General features: G+C 39.1%; 1 long non-coding RNA gene across 1 annotated transcript in view; it reads right to left on the bottom strand.

The window, feature by feature from the left end:
• The window catches only part of LOC110743370, a 169,621-nt gene extending 149,285 nt beyond the window's left edge, over positions 1-20,336 (bottom strand). The window contains exons 1-3 of the long non-coding RNA XR_004182582.1: positions 20,009-20,336; positions 15,181-15,270; positions 11,370-11,488 (exon numbers count right to left, since the gene is read on the bottom strand). This is a non-coding gene — a long non-coding RNA (uncharacterized LOC110743370). The remainder of the gene's footprint in view (positions 1-11,369; positions 11,489-15,180; positions 15,271-20,008) is intronic.
• Positions 20,337-24,034: the final 3,698 nt, after the last annotated feature.

Below are 24,034 nucleotides of genomic sequence, written 5' to 3'. Positions count from 1 at the left end.
AAAAATAATAGATGTTGGTGTGGATGCAGTGAAAAGGGAACACTTTTACACTGTTAGTGGGAATGTAAAATAGTGCAACCACCATGGAAAACAGTGTAGAGATTCCTTAAAGAACTAAAAGTAGAACTACCATTTGATCCAGCAGTCCCACTACTGGGTATCTACTCAGAGGAAAATAAGTCATTATAAAAAAAAAAAAAAGAACTTACACATGCATGTTTATAGTAGCACAATTTGCAATTGCAAAAACATGGAACAAGCCCAAATTCCCATCAATCAACAAGTGGATAAAGAAAATGTGGAGTGTGTGTGTGTGTGTGTGTGTATCATGGAATATTATTCAGCCATAAAAAGGAATGCAATAATGGCATTCACAGCAACCTGGATAGACTTGGAGACCATTATGCTAAGTGAAGTAACTCAGGAATGGAAAATCAAATGTCCTATGTTCTCACTGATAAGTAGGAGCTAAGCTATAAGGACGCAAAGGCATAAGAATGACACATTGGACTTTGGGGATTTGTAGGAAAGGGCAGGGACTGGGGAGGGATAAGAGACTGCACATTAGGTACAGTGTATACTGCTTGGGTGATGGGTGCACCAAAATCTCAGAAATTAAGACTAAAGAAGTAATTCATGTAACCCAGCACCACCTGTTCCCCAAAAACCTATTGAAATAAAAAAATTAAAAAAGAAAAAAAAAGATAAAACTAAAAGTCCCATATCCTGGAAACTTCTTCAGTCCCAGGCAAGCCAGGATACTTGGCCACCCTTTGTGGCCCCAGAATGAGAATTTCTGCAGTGGAGGTGTAACTGAGACACGGCCTCTCACACAGTAAGAATTAAGAACTCCGTAGCCTGCCAAAATCATTCTGACATGGTGGAGTCAATCTGTCTCAGAGGATCATCTTGTTGGTATGTGGGATTCAACTGATTTCTATTAAAACAATGTTTAAAATAAACATTCTGGAATAAAAAAATCTCTCTTAACTTGCAATTTGGAAGTTTTAACCTTTTTTATTTTTACTGCATTTCAGCTTTCTAAGCTTGTAACCAAAACAGTGCCACTTGGACCCAAATCAAATATGATAGTCTGGCTCAAAAGGAAATGTTGATAAAGTCACTAAAACTTGAGGGCCGGGCGCGGTGGCTCAAGCCTGTAATCCCAGCACTTTGGGAGGCCGAGGCGGGCGGATCACGAGGTCAGGAGATCGAGACCATCCTGGCTAACATGGTGAAACCCCGTCTCTACTAAAAATACAAAAAACTAGCCGGGCGTGGTGGCGGGCGCCTGTAGTCCCAGCTACTCGGAGGCTGAGGCAGGAGAATGGCCTGAACCTGGGAGGCGGAGCTTGCAGTGAGCCGAGATCGCGCCACTGCACTCCAGCCTGGGTGACACAGCGCGAGACTCCGTCTCAAAAAAAAAAAAAAAAAAAAAAAAGTCACTAAAACTTGAAAGCAGATTTATGGTATAGGGGACCCACAGACACAACCAGGGATCCCCAGACTGTGAAAGTGGGTATGTGTGCTGACTGTCCACTATCATTCTTCTATTTTCTTCTTATATCAACATTCAGTAGGAAAATTTATGGGCGATCACCACATACCATGCTCCCCAGAGTCAGCCAATGTATAAGATTTGCGGACATAGTCCTCAGACTGCCAGGTCTGCTCAAGGCGTCTAACACCAATTGCAAGTTTGGGGATATCCCCAAATTACCCTCAGGTTGGAGAGTTTGCTGGAAGAACTCCTTGAACTCACTGAAAGCTATTGTGTTCTGTTATAGTTTATTACAAGGAAAGGATACATTAAAATCAGACAAGGGAAGAGATACATGGGACAGAATCTGGGAGCGTTCTGAATGTGAAATTCCTCCTGTGCTCAGGATGCATTATCCTCCCAGCATTGATGTGTGACAATACACACATCTTACTGTAACCTGGAAAGTTCACCTGAGTCATGGGGTCTAGAGCTTTTATTGGCACTGTACTACTTGGGCATGGTTAGTAGATTACCCATGTGGTTGAACTCAGGCTCCAGTCACCCCCTCCATGGAGGTCAGGCTGATATTCTGTGGTGTGAGGGGCCTACCACAAGTCATTTTCTAGCATAGTGAATTATCAAGTGTGATCCAAGGGCAACTATGAATTTCAAAGACATTCGTATCACACCAGAAATTTTAAGAGTTTAGAGGTTACCTCCCAGGAGTTTTGGAGAAGGTGCAGAGCTCCTTTTGGGCAAGGTCAAATTCTTTACTACATCCAGCCCAGTGATAAATAATCTGTCTTCATGTTCCCATTTAATCCTCAGAAATCTGTGAATAAGCATTATTATTATTATTATTATTATTATTTCGCTTGTATCTTGAGGAAACAGAAACTTAGAGTAACTGACCCATGATTGCACAATAGTGGAGCTGGGATAAGAACCAATTTTGTCTGACTCCAAAGCCTAAGCTCTTAACCACTGTGCAGTGCAGTTGCCAGGTGTTCAGGATTTGTGATACCACTTAAGATATACCAAGATAAAAGTGGCATGGTCCATGTATCTATCAGGTGCCTGGCAGGAAACAGATGGCCTATATATTCTTCCTAATTCAAAAGACTTTGATGAAACGACCATTTTCAAAAGTGCAAACAATAGCACAGGATAGTGCTTTATCCTGGTGCCAGCAATAATGGGGCGCTGTTAGCAACCCTAGCCCTGAACATGAGTGGAGTCAGTGATTCCTGGATCTCAGAGACAGTAGGCCCAACTACTGCGTGGAGGCTGTGGCCTCTGGTAGGGAAACACAAATACAGCCAATGCACAATCCAGTTAGGAATGGGGGATTGAGAGCTCTGGTAAAAACACTCCAACCTGAACTTCTTTTCTCCTTCAGATTTCTGCCCAGTGTCTCCCATTGACTGAAATCTCCAGGAAGCCTGGAGCAAAAGAGCTTACGGATATAGTCTATACACAGTCCTGGACACAGATCAGGGTTGAAAAGTGTGGAGAGTTGATCTGGAGGGATAAATAAGAAAATATTCCACACCCCTTTGCTCACCATGAACTCAATTATAATAGGGTAAAGAAATAAATACATACATAATGGCAACTGAGGGAATAAACATCATCTTTAACAGAGATAGTAAGAATGGGATTAGGTGCAGTAGAAGGGCTGAAAAAAAAATCATCAACCAGCAGAAACACTTGCATCTTTTCTTGAAGGATGAATAGATTACTATTTGGGCAGGAGAAGGATGGACATGCTCGACGAATTTTTTTTTAATAGGCAAGACACGGAGGCTTGAAACAGTGAAAAGAACTGTATAATGTTCATCAGGCTTGGTGTGGACTGTTGGGGGAAGCAGCTAGTGATGTGGTTGTGAAGTTAGACAGGGCCAAACAGGGAGGAACTTCAAGTACCTTATTAAGTAAAGAGTGTCTTGATCCCCCTAAGGCCATGAGAGACATTCCATAATTTTATGATAATATTTTAATTTAAGAAATTCCTTCTGGCAGTTTGGAAGATAAATTAGAGACATATGATTTGGTGGCAAAAGATCTGTTAGGAGGCTATTGCAATAGTTTGGTTAAGAACCACAGAAGATGTAGTATAGGGAAGGGGTCTGATGAGCTTACTGGATGCAGAGGAAGACAGCATGGAGCACGTGCAAATCACTGCATGAAGTGGAACCAGGATCACTTAGGAGGCTGATGACACAATGAAAAGGATGGTCATTGCTAATGGCATGTGACAACAGTACTCAGATATTTAGGTGTAAAGCATTTGAAAAGATGAGCATTTGTTCATCAACATCACACCATAAGACACTTTTTCCTTGTCTCCTTATCTCCCGATAAAGAAATCTTAAAGAGAGACTTTCATTAGATGATGTTGCACATGGGTATCTGAAGTCTAAACGGTCATGGATTTATAAAATTGTAAGGTCAGTAGGAAAAGGAAAAGTGATTAGATGATGGACCAAGAAATGATGAAAAAAACTTAACAGCAGTGGAAGAACTTTTGAGTTATATAGAAAACCTTTGTACTCTAAAGAGTGAACCCTCAGTAGTAATGAACATGAAAATGGAAAACTATTTTTATGGTTCTATAACCACTATTCAGAAGGAAGCTGCAAAACTTACCCACTTTGGGATTTATTTATCTAACAAACTTTGGTCCAGCACTTGTTACGTACCAGGCGTTATTATACTATATTTTAGGTTAGATCAGATTAGATTCTCTCTTTGATCCTTATAAAGACTTAAACTTTACTACCATATTATTATCATTATTATTACTATTATTATTATTTGAAACGGAGTCTCGATCTGTCGCCCAGGCTGGAATGCAGTGGCACAATCTCGGCTCACTACAACCTCCACCTCCCAGGTTCAAGCAATTCTTCTGCCTTAGCCTCCTGAGTAGCTGGGACTACAGGCAGGTGCTGCCATGCCCAGCTAATTTTTTGTGTTTTTAGTAGAGATGGGGTTTCACTGTGTTGCCCAGGCTGGTCTCAAACTCCTGAACTCAGGCAATCTGCCCACCTTGGCCTCCCAAAGTGCTGGGATTACAGACGTGAGCCACCGTGCCCAGCCTACTACCATTATTATATTATTATCTGATAATATAAAAGGATTCTGATTCCATTCCCTATTCCTATCCAGGCACAGTTACCACATACAGTGACAGTTTATTCACTGACAAAATATGCCCGTCTTAGGGAGTGAGTCAGGGCCAAAATCCCCCCACTGCATGTGAGACATGACTTAGGCTGACATTTACCTAGAGGAGAGGAAGGACCACATTTCACTATTATTCATCCAGAAAAGTTCCTTTTTCCTAATTTACACAAAGGCTGATGCCTGGCCCAAATTTAAGGTCCCACTGAGAACAGAGACTTGGCCAAGATGCCATCCAGTTAACTGTGCTCCCCACAGACTGTCTAGCTCTCTCTTGCCAACCAGGATCCTCTTCCCCAAAGTTCCAAGGGTGGAGCTCTAGTTCCTTGGCTTCTACTTGATTTTCTGCTCTGAATAAACTGATTATACCAAACCTATCCAGGTACCCATAGTCTCTGCTACAATCTCAGAGCATTTATACCACCATAGGCAGTTCCAACATGCCTTCAGTATAGGATTTGCTAAGTCATGAGTGATATATATTTGAAGTAGCCCTGGCTCAGAGTGCCTAGATATGGGTAAAAGAATGGAACTTGCTATCAGGTATTGACAACCTGAGATGATTTGAGGGCAAGGGATGGGTGGGGAACTGATTGCTACAGGTGTGAAATCGTTAACTCTGGTCTCACTTTGTCCACACTTCCTGAGTTTGGAAACTGAAAGCATGGCCATTTAGAACCTCTGTTCCCTGGAAGCTAAGAGCTAGATCATAATTCTTCATAGAAGGGTGATGAGGCTTCCCAGTACCCTCTTCATTAAGCTCCCCTTCCTCCCTACCTCCCTCACTCCCCACCTATAGTCCCGACAACAAACCAAATTTCCAGTCCCACTCAGGCAACCTGAACCCTTTCTGGCTAATTCCAAAATTGCCAGGAAATTTGTTTCTGATAAAAGAGACTCACTCTCTGATGTTGGTTCTAGGTGTCTTTTCTTAATAAATAGGCAAGATCATGATGTGCATCTTAGCCACATAAGAAATTAGTAGAAAATGAACAAAATCAAAACAGCATGGGCTTCAGGGTCAGACAGAACTGAGTTCAGTGCTAGAACAGCTAATTATTAGCTATGTGTCCCTGAACAAGTTACTTCACATCTCTGAGTCTCAATTTCAAAATATGTAATATTAGGGTACCAATAATTACCTCCAAGTGTTGCTGCGAAGATGGAAGTAGGGTCCCCTACAAAAAGTGCCTCATATAGTTGCTGGCAAATAAGAAGTACTGGATGAGGCACTTGGAGGAATTTGAAAGACTACCTCTGCCTGGCTTGTTTCCTTATCCAAAAGGAGCCCACAGAGCAGCTGACCTCAGAGAGAAGTCACTGGTGAATCTGTACCCTGACTTCCCCCATCTGACAGTATGCAATAAAGGAATAATACTTATGTAGATATGTGTTTGAAGTACCAGTTGCCATCAACATGAACATAAAGAACCTATTAGATTCTAAATACCTCATGTAAGCTAAATTACTCATCCGCATAGTGTGGCAAAGACTTGCCTTGGAATTAGGCACTCAACTTCTAAGTCTGGCTCTGCCTGTCATCAACCATGTGTCCTTGGATCGGTCACACCCTTGCAAAATCACAACTTTGCAAACGAATATTTGCAAGAAACAGACAAAATAATTGATATGGGATACAACATAGAGAAGAGGTGTAATATATTAGAAGTCTCTACAGTTTTTTTGTAGATCAATACTGCCAAACTTACAGACTGTGAGATGACAACAACTGTACCCTGAACTGTTATTTCAAATCCTTTATTCTTAGTATGTTTTGGGAAATGGACTTGTTGATATTTGGACAAGTTAGCAACATGGGTTTGTTTTATGGGCTGCCAGTAATAAATGTTGTCTGTATGCACTTTCGTCTTGTTTTTATTTGAGCTTTTGCATAAACTTCTCTTCTATGTTGATTTGACCTTTTCAAAGCCCTGTTCTCCAAGTGTTTGAGACAAGATGAGGATATGTAGAGTGATGAAGCTGAACTCACACCTTTTAGACTGAGACGGGAGTAAGCCCAGGCAATTGGGTTCCATGCCAGGAAAGCCTATTAAAATATCAAATGAGGAGTTCATGACAGGTTTAACTAGGCTCTTGTGGCACACCTCCAAATCTTAACTTAGTAAGGTTGGGTTTTGGCTGCAACAAACCAGCTGTCACAAGCTGTGTGAGACCATTAATTATGTATGTGAGCATTGATAAATTAATGCCTGATGGCTAAAAAAATTAGGGGTTCTTGTTTTGTTTAATGTACCCTCTTCCCACCTTTAATGGAGTTCCATGAGAAAATTACATTGTACAACAAGTGTATGGAGCTACAATGAATAAAATGAACATTAACAAATGCATGGCATAGATCTCACTGTTAAAAGACTGAATGTTGGACTCATGTTCCTCATAGGTTACTCTTACGGTGGACCACCTATTCTGGCATTTTAGAAGATTGTCCCGGGAGATCATTCTTAATGGGTCAGGTGGGCTTATAATGAGGCCATTTTTTATAGTTTACTAACCAAGAAACTCTGGATCTGTTCCAAAATACAACACCTTATTCTGAATACCTGTACTATAATGATAATAGCCTATATTTATTGAGCAGTTATGGAGTACCAGGCAACTGCAAAGCGTGGAGATTATCCTAGTAATTATAATACGATATTAATAACATATAAGTAATGAGAGAATACACTGAGGCGGGACATCCTATGACCTCGAAGCAAAGAACACAAGAGGAGAGGAGAGGAGAGGAGAAGGAAGGGGAGGGGAGGGGAAGGAAGGGGAGGCCTTTGTGTATTTCAGTCTTATGCTCAATATTGCAGGGGGTCAGCTGAGTTTGGGCCAACACTAGCTGTTACAGTACCCCTTGAAATGTCAGATTCTCAGGACAAAGAAAAATCATTCCTGATATTTCATTTCTGACATATTACTAGGGATGACAGCCAGTTGATATGAGTAGACAGTGAGATATGGTTACTAGAATTTGATTTCATGCTAATAACTTAGAATCCATGGTAGACTGATTGTAATAATGGCTCCTTTTCTCATCCCTCAATGTAAATCAATCCCTTTGCCACATAATTTTGCAGTCCTTCTCATTAAAGAAAGATAAAGTCTATTTTGCCCAAAATTGAATATGGTTGGCATTGTGACTTGCTAAGGCCAACAGAAAGCAGCAGAAGTGACCAGGCCCAGTTTTGAGCTTAAGCCTTAGGAAATCTTCTTGAACTTAGGCAACTGCCACGAGAACATGCTTGAGCTAGCCCACTAGAGGAGGAGACACATGGAGCAGAACTGAGTTGCCTCACTTATCTCAGATGGGGCCAACCAAGACGAGCCAACAGCCATCCAACTCTGGAACTCAGAGTGAGCCCAGCCAAGATCAGCAGAGGCATCTAGTTGACCTGCAACTGTCTGTAGACATGAGAGCAAACCCAGCCAAAATCAGCTAAGCCCAGTTCAGATCAGCTGAACTCTGAAAACTCAAAAACCAGAAATTTGTTTACTGTTATTTGCCACAGAGAATATCTGGTTGTCATGCAGCATTATTGTGGCCATTGATAAACCATATAGAGTCTTATAGAAGCTGCTATTTGACTCTAGATTTCTAAGAACAAATTCACTAATGAGAATACCGTTTGTAATTTACATCACAGGGCTTGTGTAACTGAGTCAACGAAAGGAATCTTAAAGCTTATCTTGCCTACCTGTCCAATCTTAAATAGAAGTTCTACCAGATTCAATTCTACTCAAAACACATATATGGAAATTGCAAAGCACAATTTTCTTATTGGGAAGGATGATTCTCAATAGAAGTATACACTGAAGAGACAGAGCAGAACTGTGCTGTGTAACTCCCTTTTTCCCTCTACACCAAGATTCAGTGGGTGATATTTCCTTCATTACTTCTGTAAAGGGTCTCTGTTGCTAATGGGAGGAAGTTATATCCTTCAACCGTGTTGGGTGGAAAAAATGGAGAGCCATCAACCTAAAGTCAGAGCTTACTTTCTATTGTCAACTATAGCCATCACTTGTGTGTTATTCATCATAGCAATGTCTGACAGGCAGTAAGGAAAAGAAGACAATGCTCACAAGTCCCCGTGATTTGCAGGTTCTATTCCCCAGCAGCTTCCCTCTCAGTCAATGTTTTCACATCATGACAATTTACAGATGGGCACAAGGTCTTCCTGGAGTCAAGAGATGATTATTCATTCCAAAAGAACTCTAAACAGGGTTCTCATTAATAAATTTGTTCTTTACTCCATAACTTAAACATAACATCAGGTGGTTCATTTATTAAATGTCATGCTTGAAGCCAAGCTTTGTGATGAGATTCGTAACCCAAGTGTAGCAGATGAGTAAGTTAGGATCCTGGGTCTACACAAGAATATGAGTAGTTGGGAACCAGAAAACTTGGCTGAAAGACATTCCCTGACTCTAGCATGTATTGCTCAGATCCACAAAATTTATTTTACTTTTAGAAAGACCCTCAGTGATATGCAGAATATTCTATTTGATGGTTAATATTCTGTGTCATCTTCACACTAATCTAGATGCTTGCCTTGAAGGTACATGGTAGATGTGGTTAACATCTACAATCATTGATCTTAAGTAAAGATAATGTAGCTGAGTCTAATCCAATCAGTTGAAGGCTTTAAGAGCAAAAACTAAAGTTTTCCAGAGAAGAAATTCTGCCTCAAGACTGCAACATCAATTCCTTCCTGTGTTTTCAGCTGCCAGCTTCCTCTACAAATTTGGGATTTGCCAGCCCCCACAATCACATGAGCCAAGTCCTTAAAATAAATCTCTTTCTCTCTCTCCACATATACAATACATTAAAAGATATATATTACATGTCTAATATACATATGTATATATGTATGTACATATTACATAATACATACTCATATGTAATATGTGTATTATATCTGTGTGTGTGTGTGTGTATATATATATATATATAAAAAATATGTATATACCTTACTGGTTCTGTTTTTCTGCAGAATCCTGGCTAATACACTGCATCAATTTAAACTTCCATCACTCTCACAAAATTAACTTCTGCAACCCTGAAGGAACTACTTGCACCTATTTTGCACTCAGTATCTGAACTTGCTTTTGATACATTTGTTTCTAACCATTTTTATGGTCTTAGGACTTGGATGTGAAGTTGCTTTGTGTATTATTTGCTATGACTTTTGAGGGGGACACTGTTAGCATTCTGCTCAGGTAATCTTGGATCCTTTTTAACTTTACCACTTTACCGTGAGTCCTTCCCCAGAATGTTGTGTGTTTTTGCTTCTGTAGCTCTTTTTGTTGGGTCTTCTCTTATGTTACTGAAGCCTTCTTCCCCATGAGCACAGAAAGCCTATGTGTTAATATCTTAGTCAATGACTGACTGATATGGGAATATGGAAGCCCAATATCCTCGCCTTAAGTTGGGGTAAACTCTGAAATGTAGTTTACACTCCAGAGGTCCCTGTGGGATCAGATTGAGTCTGGGACTCTGGCTTGACTTCTGCCCATTTCCTGTCCTGCTTCCTGCCTCTCTTACCACTGTCTCCTAGGAATGCTTCCTTATCTCAGGCCTTGCTTCTGGCAAGCCCAGTCTAAGATGTTCTGTTATATTCTCCTTTGTCTGGAATCCAGATTCTTATTCTAGCTATACTAGCTTGGAAGAGCCTGGAGAGATAACCTGCCTGTAATTCAGCAGACCATCCCATCAAGAGTGAAATTTTTAGTTAGTTCTGTCTCCCTGAGTAAGATCCAGAGAGATCTGACAAAATACTAAATACAGAAATGCAAAAGCAAAGGTAGAATTTTAGAATGACACATTCATAGCAGCTCAGAGTTGGAAGAAACCTAAAAGTATTTCATCCAAAATCCCACCTACTCCTGAATTCCTTCTTTAACATCTCTGGAAAGTGGTCATTGCATTCTTTTTGAATAGTCTCTGCTTTTCAAAGCATCATGTCCCATTGTTCAAGTGTTATATCAGAAAGTTTAATCTTACACTGAGTCAATTTATTCTCCTATAAACTTCACCCATTTGAAAAAAGAAGTCTTTGCTGTTTTTAAGAATTGCACTGAAGTAGAAGAGTGATCCCAGGGGCTCATGTGCACCACAGTGCAATTCCTTAATGAAAAATTTTAGAAGTTTCCTTTTATACCTGAGTTTAATCCATATCCCTCCAATAGTTGCCTTGTTTTCCACAGGAGTGACAGAGCCTCGAGACACATATGTAGGGAAGATAAGACATTTCATTGTTCAGCATAGGAGAGACCCATGGCTACAAGTTAGCAAACTTCAGAAAGACTTCTCATAAGACTGTTGATAACATACTTGAAAAGGTCCTAGTCCTTATCCAATAAACACTTAGGATCTATAAAAGGGTTTACAATATGTGTTCAGCTGAGTGAGACTCTCAAAATCAATAAAGATCCCCAGTGTTTATCTGGAGGAGGTGAGCATCAAGGATCTCTTGTTAGTTAAAAATTTTGACTTCTAGAAAAGATGACATAAAAACCAATTGATTATGTAGGGGCTGATATCAGTGTGAATATACATAGTAGGTCTAATTCCATGTTCATTTAACTGCCATTTAAACATTTGAGTCCTGGTCTAAGGCGCTCCTTGACCATCTTCAAGTGCTCCGGTCACTTTTCAAAAGATACAGCGAAGTTCATTCCTTTCAACCCTTACCTCTCAGTGCTGTGCCCTCTTCTCTTCCCAGGGATTCCCTCTCTATATTCCTTTCTGGGCTCTGGGTCCTCCTGATCTTTGCATTTTGTTCTCCATCAAACTTTGTTCCTTGTTAAGAGCTGAAATTAGAGTGGAGATGACTATTAATTTAATATCCTTACTCTGGCCTACAGACCAACATGATTTCCCCCCATCAACATTCTGCTCTGAGCTCCTATCATCCCCATTACCCTCTCCAGCCCCACTGGTCTCTGCTGTTTCTCAAACACTCCTGAGACTCATGCTTCAGGGTTTCAGCATTTGCTTTCTCTCTGTCTGGAAGGATCTTCCCCACATGGATTCTGATGGCACCTGGGTTAATCCATTCTCACGCTGCTATAAAGACATGCCTGAGACTGGGCCATTTACAAAGAAACGAGGTTTAATTGAATCACTGCTCTGCATGGCTGGGGAGGCCTCAGGAAACATAATCATGCCAGAAGGTGAAGGAGAAGCAAGTACCTTCTTCACAAGGTGGCAGAAGAGAGAGAGTGAAGGAAGACACACACTTTTAAACCATCAGATCTCATGAGAACTCACTATCACAAGAACAGCATAGGGGAAACCGTCACCATGATCCAATTACCTCCCACCAGATCCTTCCCTCGACACATGGAGATCACAATTTGGATTGGGGACATAAAGCCAAACTATATCAGAACCCTAACCTCCTTGAGGCTTTTGCTCTACCTTCTTACTAGAGAGACCTTCTCTGACCACCCTGCATATTTCCTCTCTATTTCCATTCATGGCATTTGTTACTTCTTGATGTTTATAAGCTTCTTCATGTACTGTCTTTCTACCCCTATTAGAATATCATCACTAGAGGGCAGGGAATGTGTCCATTTTATTTTCTGCTGCCACCTGAAACTCAGAACTATGCTTAGCATCCAGTGTAACTACTCTATGTCTATATAACCAAAAATCAAATTTCCATATTATCAAGGTTCATGTCTTAGCATATTTCTTTATTTGCAATTTTCGTTTTTGCAAAAGTTAGAGGAGTATCTCTGCATCTCTGCCCCCAGCTACCTAGATTTCCTTCCTAAAGGCAACCAATATAATAATTTCTTTATGTATCATGCAAGGAAAAATTTTGCATATACAGGAAAATATACATAAAGGTATTCTTTTTTATATTTTACTCAAATGAAACCACACTATGCATACTATTTTGCTAATTAAATAATATAACATGGAATCATTTCACACCAGTATAAATCAAAATATTTAAAAAGACGTATCTGCACGGTCTTCCACGGAAAGGATGTGCCATAACATATTTATCCAATCCCCTATTGATGGACACTTTGCTTACTTCTATTGCATGATTTCTTGGCACACTCATTACTTTGATCATTTTCAAGTGTTACATTGGACCATATACAAATGCAGATATTTAACCATTTTGTATTAAGAGGATAAATTTCTAGAAGTAGAATTGCTGGATTACAGGAGACAGACACTTGTGAAGTCAATCAATATTGTCAAATTGCCCTCCAAGGAGGATGTGCGATGACTTCCCATTACAGGAGAGTTTCTATTTCCCCACACACCATGCTGGCACAGAATGTTATTAAATGTTCTTAACTTTACCAATTCGATAGGCAAAAAGTGATACCTCATTGTAGTTCTAATTTGCATTTCTTTTATTATTAGGCTGAGCATCTTTTTATATGTGTAAAAACCATTTGTATTTCCTATTTTATAAACTGTTTTGCCTATTTTTCTTTTAGGTGTTTTTATCTCTTTTATGTTGATTTGTAGATTCTCTCAATTAAATAGATAATTTCTATACTTGCAGTCTGAGTTGCAAATATTTGCCCCTAATTTGTGCTTTGTCTTTGAATTTATGCTTATTTTTTTCTTTGTGGAATTCTATTTTTACATTTATGTGGTTAAATTTATGTTTCATGTTGGTTTTGTGTTCTAGGAAATGACTTCGTTTCTCCAAGATTAATTTTAAAAAATTCTTCCATATTTTCTTCTAGTATTTTATGGTTTCAATTTGTATTGAATCTTTTAAAAATATGGAGCTTATTTTCAAGTGTGGGTGAGGTCAGGAGCCAGCAAGATATATATTTTTTTCAGATGGCTACCCCATTTTCCCAACTCCATTTTTTGAAGTTGGTTTTATCCCTTTTTCATATATTAAGTTCTCATACATATTTGCGTTTATATTCTGCTCTTTCTGGTATATTTCACTGACCTGTCTGTGCATGCATAGAGCAATACCACATTGCTTTAATTAGTGTAGATGTATAACATGTTTTAATAAATGGAAAACCTAGATTCCCTTAATCGTTCTTCTTTTCTAGCATTGTTTTAACTCTCTCTGGTTGCCTAATTTCCATATTAATTTTATACTCAACTTATCTAGATTCCCCCAAAAAATTCTGTTGAAATTGAATTTAATGAGTCTGTTGTTTCTTCATTAGGCATGATGTTGATTTTCAGATTAAGGTACATTTAAAATATATATTCATATAGTTATATGTCATATAAATAAGCATTTATCTTTTTATTAAAGTTTTATTAAAGTGAACTATTGAATTTTATCCAATACCTTTTCAGTAGCTTTAGAAATAATTATATAATTTTTTCTTTTGATCTGTTTCCCTGATGAATTACATGCATGGATTCCCTAACATTTCAATACACTGGGATTAAGACCCCCTTGATTATAGTATTACTTATTTAATGCATTCTGGATTCTGTTTGTTATCAATACAGGTAAATTAGTTTGTTCTGCAATTTACTTTTTTTTTTCTCTTTATTTATGGTTTAGGTTTCAATATTATGCTAAATTCAAAAAGGAGAATTTCAAAAACTGCTTTATACTTCTGCGTTCTGGAACAGTTTAGGTCACATTGGATTACCCTCGTCCTTAAAGGTTTGGTGGAATTATTCTGTGAAATCATCTGGGGTGGTTGCTTTGAGGGATGTAACACTTTGACTATACTCCCAGGTTTAGTGGATGCTAGTGAACTTAAGCTTCAGGGCCCCTTGCATGGGATCCTAATAAGTCCCTGAAAGGGCCCTAGCAATTTGTCCACATGATCATAAGCTTTTGTGAAATCTGTAAAGTGAGATGTTTTAGTCACAATTGGCTTAGGCCACTATCTCCATGCTAATTTCTACATTAGCCTTCTGTTTCTGTCAGGTGGCGCTGGAGGGACTGCAGACATTTTTGGGGCTCTGGCTAAAGGGAACGTGGTAGACTTGAAACTAGGCCGCTCAAATCCCCCTTTAAGAAAGGAGTTGCATCTCACCTGCAGGAAGTGTGGTCAGCAGTCTGCAGCTGCCGGCTCCTTTGGGGAGAGCCTCCCTGCTGACTATGTTACCCTTGCCAGGGCAGCCCCCTCACGTGGTGATTGAGTGAGAAGAACAGGAATGCCCAGGCATTTCAGCCCAATGGAGAATACTCTGACAAATGCTACCGTCTGGAGGGCTCTCTACAGCACTGTTGATGTCTTCCTTTGTGCGATCCTGTGTCCCCTCCTTCCCATCACAGCTGTTGATTCCTAACAAACACCTTGCACCCGAAATAGCCTCCCAGCATCTGCTTCTAGAGAATCCAGCCTGCAATAGGAAAGTTCAGTCTGATATACATTTAGTTTGATTTTAACAGGATACAACGCACACGCACAAACACTACGGTTTTCAATCAACCATAGTCAACCAACTTCTGTGTTTTGTTATTTTCTGTTGCCAGATTTGGTGTGTAGTCTTGGCTTCCAAAGTACTCCTACTCCCCAGGGTATTTCCTCACCTGGCATTATCACATGAGTGGTGCCCGGCTCTGCAAGTATCCCGGGTGAAAGAGAAACCAAGTTTGAAGTATAGGGAATCAGAATGTAATCTGTAAAAAGGAAAAAAAAATTCAATTGTCACACACGTAAATGTGTAAGCAATGAACTTGTTTTCAACCAATACCAGTCAAAATGGAAGATTACCCCTGAAAGAAAAATCCTCAACAATGTAGCATATTCACTTAAAAAAGCATCACACTTTAAAAAATCAAACTGCACAAAATAGAACTTAAAATTCTCCTACGTAGGGCACAAATCTGCAGCAATACTCAAAACAGCAAATACATCTGTATGTGAAGTAGAATGGCATTTGTCTGCTTTTGTGTCCCTATGTATTGAATAGAACCTTAGCAAAGTTGAGCAATTCCAGACAAATGGCATGCCAGATTACTACCCAAAACTCAAAGAGCCTGAATAAACAAGTATTCCAGTGACAAAACCACACATATTTATCAATATGTCAATGCATGTTGCTTATGAGTAATTTGATTACACAGTTATGCAGTTCAATGCAACACAGAAGAAATTTTAAAATGCTTTAAATTGCTCTAGGTAATGAGCGATATAAATTCAAACAGTACTTAAGATTAGTCATTGCATAAGAAAACTTAAAATACTTCAAAATACATATCTCATATAGGAAAAAATACGGTGGTTTTCCCAAACTTGCCAATAATCCTAAAATACTTTTATATTATCAGTAATGAGTTGTGAAGCTAAAAAGAAAACTCTAAGAGACAATAATTTAAAAATTTGAATTAATATTCCTAGAGGAAAGACCAAATCGCCTTTCTCATCTTTCTATAGAAAATGATGCTCAAAAAGCATTATCATATGAAGAGATAACAAAGTATGCCGCCAAAAACTGTTGCAAAAGTACAGTATGGATGTATTGTTTAATAAAAATACTACATTATTTACCTGAGTTTTGCAATATTTGCATTTGGGTTTACTATTTTGCTTGTAATTTATCCTTTTTTATATCTTCTTTCCAAAAAAACATTAACTTTGCTTTTTTTTTTTTTTTTTTTTTTTTTGAGACAGAGTCTTGCTCTGTTGCCCAGGCTGGAGTACGGTGTTGTGATCTTGGCTCACTGCAACTTCCGCCTCCTGGGTTCAAGCAATTCTCCTGCCTCAGTCTCCCAACTAGCTGAGATTACAGGCACACGCTACCACGCCTGGCTAATTTTTTGTATTTCTAGTATAGACGGGGTTTCTTCATGTTGACCAGGCTGGTCTTGAACTCCTGACCTCAGGTGATCCACCTGCCTCAGCCTCCCAAAGTGCTGGTATTACAAGCGTGAGCCATCTCACCCAGCCTCACTTTGCTATTTTTATTTCAATATTTTAATATTTATTTATGAAGAGAACAACAAAATTTTTAAGTATTGAGACCCTAAAAACTGGAATCCAGTTCTGCTCTTAATATGTGTGTGTGTGTGTGTGTGTGTGTATGCAAACATGAGCAACTTAGGGAATTTGATCTTTTCAGATGTTTTATTTCTTATAGGTCAGTTTTAGTAATCTATGTATTCCTAGATAATCCTTCATTATCATTACTCATTTTATTCTGCTTTCCAATTTATTTGCAAAAAGCAAAGTAGTCTCATATTTTCAATTTCTTTTGTCAGTAGTGGTTTGCCTCTTATGATCTAATTTGTATGTTCTCTCTGTTTTTCCTGAGTTGGTTATCTGATAGAGTTTACCTTGTTGTTCCTCCCTTAAAAACAGTTTATTCTGGCCGGGCATGGTGGCTCACGCCTATAATCCCAGCACTTTGGGAGGCCAAGGTGGGCGGGTCACCAGGTCAGGAGTTCGAGACCAGCCTGGCCAACATGGTGAAACCCTGTCTCTACTAAAAATACAAAAATTAGCCGGGTGTGGTGGTGCATGCCTGTAATCCTAGCTACTCAGGAGCCTGAGGCAGGAGAGTTGTTTGAAACTGGGAGGTGGAGGTTGCAGTGAGCTAAGATGGCGCCACTGCACTCCAGCCTGAATGACAGAGTGAGACTCTGTCTCAGAAAAAAAAAAAAAATGAAAAAACACACACACAAAAAAAGGTTTTTTTTTTTAGTTCAACAATTGTTTACATGAATTACTTTCTGCTCTTATTTTTACTTATCCATTTTTTTTCCTGGTATGCCTTTCTTAATTCTTATATTTTCAATCACTCTTTGCTTTAAATTAGTTGGGTTTTTTTTGTTTTTTTGTTTTTTTGGTTTTTTTTCTCAGCATATAATTGAATTTTGCTTTGTAAAATCCAGATTTTTTTTTTTTTTTTAAGATGGGAGTCTCGCTCTGTCATCTAGGCTGGAGTGCAATGGTATGATCTTGGCTCACTGCAACTTCCACCTCCTGGGTTCAAGCGATTCTCCTGCCTCAGCCTCCCAAGTAGCTGGGATACAGGCACATGCCACCACGCCCAGCTAATTTTTTTGTATCTTTAGTAGAGACGGGGTTTCACCATGTTGACCAGGCTGGTCTTGAACTCCTGACCTCGTGATCCGCCTGCCTTGGCCTTCCAAAGTGCTGGGATTATAGGCGTGAGCCTATTATAGGCATGAGCCACTGTGCCTGGTCAAACCCAGATGTATTTTTAAATTATAGAAGTTAAGCCATTTATAGTTATTGCCACATCAGATACATTTAATATTGGCATCATGTTATGCTTGCTGTTTGTATATATTTTCTCTACTTTTAAAAAACTTTTTCTCTATACAGTGTGTGTTGTATTTCTTCAGATCATTTGGAAGGTTTAATGTATATCTTCTGGATAAGTTCTTCATAATTATAATAACATAATACACTTAATGCTGTCTTTCTTTAGACAGTGTCAATTGAATTTCTATAATAGTGATAAAATTGATACATGTCCACATCTTCCCTTACCCTACTCACCAATTTTAGTTGAATGACTTTCCAAAAATTATCATGTTTAAATGATATCTTTTTACTCCTGGTTATAAAGGATAAGAACATAAGAACACACTTACACTTAATTTTTTTCTCATCCTTCTTTCTCAACTATTGTAATTTATATAGTTTCTACATTGGTAATGTATGTAGCATTTGTATTATGTTTTGTAGCTAAAATACTCTTATTCATTTAGTCTTTATTCTACTCAGTATAATCCTAATGGGGTGGGGTTTTTTTTCTTTCTTTTTTTTTTTTTTTTTTTGCTATGGATTCTCCAGTCATCTCTTTGTTGACTAAACATATTCCAGTGGTTTCTTCAAGAAAAATTCACAAGGACTACACATTCAAAAATATTTTTCTGTTTTTTGTTTGTTTGTTTGTTTTGGTGTCTGAGCAAGGTGTAAAATTAATGGGTCTTACTTTATTTTCTTGAAGACATTGTCACTTTTGTGTTTTTATATTGGGGCTTCTGATGTTATTTAGAGGAAATATAGCTGGGTCAATGGAATTCCTAAAGTCCCAGAAATTAAAGCTTCTAAATTGGTCACTTGCTCCCTAAATTGGGTGAAACCTGAAGCTTTTTGATGCTTTCCCTCTGATATTTTATAATCTGGGTTCAAGCCAAATGTGCCCCTTTCCAATGATACCAACTGATTTGGGGTAATATAATTGGTTATTCAGTAGCAGTTTGTTGCCTTTTTAAAAAATTGTTCATTTTTAACTCTGTATTTCCTAATCAAAAGCCTGTGTCGATTTGGGGTCCATGAGAAGCCAGTGTTCACCCTTTCTGAGGATCAGGATGATGCAACTTTGTCACACTCCTCTTTCTTCTGTGGCTGACAAGAAGCTTGCAGTAAATCTCATTCCTATTCACAGGCACTTTTCTAACTCCTGTATTTGCCTCTTCATCCTCTCATAGTGCTGACTTTTTTCTTGGCCCCCTTGCTCACATGCAGTGTCTTTTGGTTGCTAGTCCCTTTCCAGGAGAGCATCCTTTCCACTCTCTTCCCATTGCTAACTCCTAGACACCCTTCAAGGCTCAGCTCACACATCAGCTCTTTCTGCAAGCCTTTGTGGGTGCTTCCACAACCTTCTATGATTGCACTCAACCCAATGCATTATAATGTTTTTGTTTATGTGGTTCCTCAACTACACATAAACTGGGAACTCTCTCAGGATGACCTAAGTGTTTTTTGTTTTGTTTTGTTTTTGTGTTTGTGTTTTTGTTTCTTTTTGTTTGTTTGAGACAGTCTCACCCTGTCACCCAGGCTGGAGTACAGTGGTGCATTCTCAGCTCACTGCAACCTCTGCCTCCCGGGTTCAAGCCATTCTCCTGCCCTGGCCTCCTGTGTAGCTGGGATTACCAGGCACCCGCCACCACGCCCTGCTAACTTCTGTATTTTTAGTAGAGACAGGGTTTCACCATGTTAGCCAGGCTGGTCTCAAACTCCTGCCTCAGGTGATCTGCCCGCCTCAGCCTCCCAAACTGCTGGGATTACAGGTGTGAGCCACCATGCCTGGCCGACATAAGTGTTTTTAATCTCTGATTTCCCAACATTGAACACTGGATTTATGTTTATTCAGTGAATAACTAAATGAAGGAATGATGCTTGTTCTTCTATTTTTTTAAGCTGTAAACCATATAAAATATATTTTATCAAGGGCCCCCCTGCTATCTTTCAAGGCCTTTGCTTTCCGTATTCAGTTGTATCATTCATCACTTCCTTACATAGACCATCTGACCCAAGCAACCAGAAGTCTTTACTCATGTACTTTGCATTTCCTCCCTCACCCCATCCCCAACTGGCTCTGAAAAACCAGACATCCCTCATTTAATCTGGTGACATTGCCTTTCCCCTGACTCCACTTACCTTGCAGCCAAAAGATAATTGGATGCTTGGTTAAGACAGAGCCCTGGCAGGAGCTTTGCATTCTTTTCCCCTGATGTGTCTGTATTTTGACACCTGTGTTACTCTTCTGGGCTTCTCCAACTGACTCTCTGGTTTTAATTTGCCTCAACATACCATTTGGTTTCTTCAAGTAGCTGAACTGCTCCCTTCTTTTTGTCCCTGGAAGAGGGGAGCTCATTTAATAATTTCATAGTGGAATGCATTATTTCTTATAAAACTGATTAATGTCTCAGCTACATCAAGGAAATGAAAAAACAGATATCCCGGCCGGGCGCGGTGGCTCAAGCCTGTAATCCCAGCACTTTGGGAGGCCGAGACGGGCGGATCACGAGGTCAGGAGATCGAGACCATCCTGGCTAACACGGTGAAACCCCGTCTCTACTAAGAAATACAAAAAAGTAGCCGGGCGAGGTGGCGGGCGCCTGTAGTCCCAGCTACTCGGGAGGCTGAGGCCGGAGAATGGCGTGAACCCAGGAGGCGGAGCTTGCAGTGAGCTGAGATCCGGCCACTGCACTCTAGCCTGGGCGACAGAGCGAGACTCCGTCTCAAAAAAAAAAAAAAAAAAGAAAAAACAGATATCCCTGGCAGTTTAGTCAATTACTGATCGGCCATATTTCCTAGTTTCCATTATCGGATAGAAAAAATAAACACTGAATTTGGAGAAAAATGATCTGGAGTTGATCCTAGCTTTATCACTTGCCCATTATGTTTCTTCGGGAATGTACACTTCCTGAGATTTGATTGCCTCCTTGGAACTAATGATTCTTCTGTGCTTCATAAGATTATCATGGGTATGAAGTGAATTTATGAAGTCAAGAGTCATTTTAAAACTCTGATGGATTACATAAGCAATAGTTGTCATTATATAAGAAATTTCAAGTCAAATCTGTAACTCCTACCTGATCTTTTCTTTTCAACAATGGTTATATTTTTTAAAACATACAATATAGTTATTATCCTTTTAGCAACAAAATCAATGAGGGCCAGTCTGTGAAGTTCTAATACATCCTGAATTCAATGTGTTCTAATTTGTGCTAAATTAGTTTTGACACACCCTATCCCAATACCACCGTGTAATGTAAGGGTTGTGATCAGTTTTATAAATTTTCATATCATACTCCTAAGTGGTGACAGAAATTCTAAGCCTACCAATTCATTTGTTCAAAAATTCATTTGTTTCTCCAAGTATGAATTTAGAAGTGTGCTTCCTAACTGTGGCCTTTAAAAAGCTGTGTATTGGCCAGGCGCAGTGGCTCACGCCTGTAATCCTAGCACTTTGGGAGGCCGAGGTGGGCAGATCACGAGGTCAGGAGATCGAGACCATCCTGGTCAACACAGTGAAACCCCGTCTCTACTAAAAAAACACAAAAAATTAGCCAGGTATGGTGGCGGGTGCCTGTAATCCCAGCTACTTGGGAGGCTGTGCCAGGAGAATGGCGTGAACCTGGGAGGCAGAGCTTGCAGTGAGCCGAGATCGCGCCACTGCACTCCAGCCTGGGCGACAGAGCAAAACTCCGTCATAAATAAATAAATAAATAAATAAGCTGTGTATCTGGCTCTGGAAAAAGTTCTACTCAGTCTCATCACAGTGGGGCTCAAGCAGTGGATGTGATTTATTTTGTGTTAGTTTTCATCATAAAGCCCTGGTGTTGAACTTTAGCTTCTTTGATTCAATAATGATAATGCTAACGAATGACAATGATTATGTTATTTCTAAGGCTTCTCTGGAGCTATGTATTTTAAGAAATTAAGGCAATTTACATGTTTTATACTTGAAATGATGGTTCGTGACCTCACTATATAAGGCATTAGATATAGCTAATTATTTGCCTGTGTTAGAATCACCTTATTTTGATATAGAAAGCAGTCTTTTTTTTTTTACTTTCTTTGCTAGATTTCAATTTTTTTCTAAAATTTCAGTAATCTCATTATTAATTTCCAGACAGTAAATATTGTGTAACATTAAATACACAAAAGTATGATGATATTTAATAATATTTACAACCTTATTTTTGATACTACGTATCAATATGGTTGTATATGTTCTTGCAAATAAACACACACATGCACACACATTTTTAAAGTGAAATGTATATTAAATATTTCACCTGGGACATTTTACAAATTTTTCCCTGTTTTAAAACAAATGCCTATTTATTGTAAAAAATTTGAAAGGACGTTTAAGATATTTTTACTCATTAAAGACATCTTAAAGAAAGTAAAACAACAAATTACCAACTGCAAGAATTAGTTTGTAACACAATTAATTGATAAGTGACTAGAATCAATAATATATTAAAAATACATAAAAAGTTCCTTTAGGCTGGGCACGGTGGTTCATGCCTGTAATTCTAGCACTTTGGGAGGCTGAGGTGGGCAGATCACAAGATCAGGAGATCGAGACCATCCTGGCCAACAGGGTGAAACCCCATCTTTAAAATAAATAAATAAATAAATAGCTCCTTTAGATGCAAAACAAAAAGACAAAATACCCTAATGAAAAATGTATTTTAAAAGTATGAACAGGAACAAAATAGGAGCAGAAATACAACAGGCAAAAAAAAAAAAACACAAACAGATGTTCAATCTCCATAGTAATTAGGAAAATATAAATCAAGATTAAAATATAACTTTATGGCCAGTTGACTGAAAAATAATGTTTTGGACAAATTTGTGATGGACAACAATTTAAAAAGTTTGGAGAATATCATGAAAAAAATTTGGGAAGAAGTTTAAGATGTTTTTACTCATTAAAGACATCTTAAAGAAAGTAATAACAACAAATTCCCAACTGGAAGAATTCATTTGTAACACAATTATTGATAAGTGACTAAAATCAAGAATATGTTGATATTCTTGATATCAATGGCACAAACTTTGGAGACAGAGAGACAGAGGAGAGAGATTTCTGTCCATTATTAATTACCTAGTCTCAGGTATCCTATTATAGCAGCACAAAATAAAGTAATATACCTTCTATGGAAAATTACCTCAATCACATACCTTACAAAGGGATGCAGCCTGTGTTTTTGCCTTTATAGCAGGGGCCATATTCAGTACCAAATAATCACTCCTCAGCCATGATAATTTAACTAGAAATGATCACCTGACTCACAGTAAAATAACAGGTTGATAATTCAGACACTCTGATTTAAAAAATATGGCAGCAAATTCTTTGGCACCCTCCTATACAGAAGATGGAGGTCGTCTATGCCTCCTCTCCTCGAAGCTGTGATTGCCTAGCCAAAAGAATATAGTGGAAGTGGTACAATATCAGTTTCCAAAGCCAGGCCTTCTGAGGTTGCAACCTCTACTTCCTCTCTTTTGAAATACTAGTCACCATGTTGCAGAGAAGCACAAGTAGCCATGTAAAGAGGCTCACGTGGGAAGGAACCTAGGCCCCTGGCCAGCAGCCTCCACTGAGCTCCCAGCCAACAGCCAGTACCAACTTCCAGGTATGTGAGTCAGTCATCTGGGCTGCTGTGGGAGGTCAGGGACTCTGAACAGAGGGACCGGCTGAAGCCGCGGCAGAAGAACATAAATTGTGAAGATTTCATGGACGCTTATCACTTCCCCAATCAATACGCTTGTGTTTTCCTATGCCTGTCTTTACTTTAATCTCTTAATCCCGTCATCTTCTTGGTAAACTGAGGAGGATGAATGTCGCTTCAGGACCCTGTGATTTTGTCAGCTGCACAAATTGTTTGTAGAGCATGTGTGTTTGACCAATATGAAATCTGGGCATCTTAAAAAAAGAACAGGATAACAGCAATGTTCAGGGAACAAGAGAGGTAACTTTGAACGGGTCACTGGTGAGCCAGACGGAAACAGAGCTATATTTCTCCTCTTTCAAAAGCAAATAGGAGAAATATGGCTGAATTCTTTTTCTCAGCCAGGAACATCCCTGGGAAAGAGAATGCGCCCTGAAGGTAGGCTTATAGACGGCCCCTTTTAAGGCGTCCTGTCTTTTACGGTGGAAGCCCAAGG

Source organism: Papio anubis, chromosome 3 (assembly GCF_008728515.1).
Source record: "Papio anubis isolate 15944 chromosome 3, Panubis1.0, whole genome shotgun sequence".
Taxonomy (NCBI): Eukaryota; Metazoa; Chordata; class Mammalia; order Primates; family Cercopithecidae; genus Papio; species Papio anubis.
The sequence above is the reverse complement of the archived record's forward strand: the minus strand, read 5'-3'. Positions and strand labels throughout refer to the sequence as shown.